Source organism: Notothenia coriiceps, unplaced genomic scaffold (genome assembly GCF_000735185.1).
Source record: "Notothenia coriiceps isolate Sejong01 unplaced genomic scaffold, NC01 NC01_scaffold00021257, whole genome shotgun sequence".
NCBI lineage: Eukaryota > Metazoa > Chordata > Actinopteri > Perciformes > Nototheniidae > Notothenia > Notothenia coriiceps.
Window position 1 is genome coordinate 1 of NW_011353958.1, and position 1,826 is coordinate 1,826.

Here is a 1,826-nt window from a genome sequence, read left to right on the forward strand (position 1 = left end):
CTCCCTGGGAACCCGGTCATACGCCTTCTCCAAGTCTACAAAACACATGTAGACTGGATGAGCGTACTCCCAGGCCCCCTCCAGGATCCTTGCGAGAGTAAAAAGCTGATCCGTCGTTCCACGACCAGGACGGAATCCGCATTGTTCCTCCTCAATCTGAGGTTCGACAATCGGCCTGACCCTCCTTTCGAGTACCTTAGAGTAAACTTTCCCGGGGAGGCTGAGTAATGTGATGCCTCTGTAATTGGCACACACCCTCTGATCCCCCTTTTTAAAAAGGGGAACCACCACCCCGGTCTGCCACTCCTTCGGTACTGTTTCCGACTTCCACGCAACGTTGATGAGACGTGTCAACCATGACAGTCCCTCAACACCCAGAGCCTTCAGCATTTCTGGGCGGATCTCATCCACCCCCGGGGCTTTGCCACTGTGAAGTTGTTTGACGACCTCAGTGACCTCCCCCCGGGAGATTGGTGTCGATCCCCCGTCATACTCCAGCTCTGCCTCTAACATAGAGGGCGGAGTTGTCGGTTGTTGGACGCAATGTATTTTTAAAAGTTGTTTGCAAAGTTAAGTTCTAATATAACCATATATATAGACTCCATTATTATTCCTTCTTTACCTACAATGGAGAGATTAAAACGGATTCGTCTTGTGTTTCCTGTCCAGTGGTTTTCACAGTAACAACATCCAGTCGATCCCGGAGCAAGCCTTCATCGGGAACCCCTCGCTGATCACCATGTAGGTACCACACATCACATTTATTACGTGGCACAAACATCTCAGGGTCATAACAATGGTAATTACCAAAGATGTGTACTCTAGCTATCTCTAGGGCATAAATGAAGCAACATGTGGCCTTGATTTCTTGATTGTTATTGGTAAAAACGATCCATAGACTTGGATTTTTCACGGATTAAACTAACTTTACTTGGCCAAAATATTTCCCTAATTATTCCACTTGACAGCAGAAAATACCTGTTGTTTTGGTTCAGTATAAATGTTTTAAAATAATTGTTAAAGGCTAAAAAAAATAGTCAAAATATTACACCAAAAGAAGGGAAAATATGGAGAAAATTACAAATAAACCCAACATGGATGTGTGCATCATCACTTTGTTTTTCTATAGTTATTTCTTGTACACAAATTAACCAAAACGTGGCCTCGATTAAATTGTGTATTTCTCTAAATTGAATCCCCCTGGTTTTTATGTTATTGTGTTTTTACAGATTTTTCTACGACAACCCGATCCAGTCTGTTGGACGATCTGCTTTTCAGGATCTGCCTGAGCTGCGAACACTGTGAGGAAACTACAACGTCATAACAGCGTTAAATATAGAAACAGATATTCGAAAAATCACAATAAATGCACCAAATATTTCCAATAAATTACATTTGGTTCCTCCCCAGTAAATTATCTGCAGCCTCCTTAAATTCAGACACTAATTACTCCAAAAATACAAACAAAAGTGGAGGAAAATTCACGTTATTTTTGTCCATTTCTAGAGAAATTTCTCAAATAAACTCAAACTCTCTTTCTGTTTCTCAGCTCTCTGAACGGAGCCGCAGATCTCACCGAGTTCCCAGATCTGACGGGAACCAAGAGCCTGGAGAGCCTGTAAGACACACACACACACACACACACACACACACACACACACACACACACACACACACACACACACACACACACACACACACACACACACACACACACACACTCTCAAACACAGACACACACTCTATGTATACATAACTTCAGGTCACATTACATTGACTTACATGCATTTCTTGGAGCCTTACCTAACCCTAACCCTAACCAAGTT

At 42.7% G+C, this 1,826-nt stretch overlaps 1 long non-coding RNA gene across 1 annotated transcript; it reads left to right on the forward strand.

Moving 5' to 3' along the window:
• Positions 1-670: 670 nt before the first annotated feature.
• On the forward strand, positions 671-1,619 carry LOC104953176 (uncharacterized). The gene is made up of 3 exons (XR_799184.1): positions 671-741; positions 1,230-1,301; positions 1,550-1,619. It is a non-coding gene; the product is annotated as an uncharacterized lncRNA (long non-coding RNA).
• Positions 1,620-1,826: the final 207 nt, after the last annotated feature.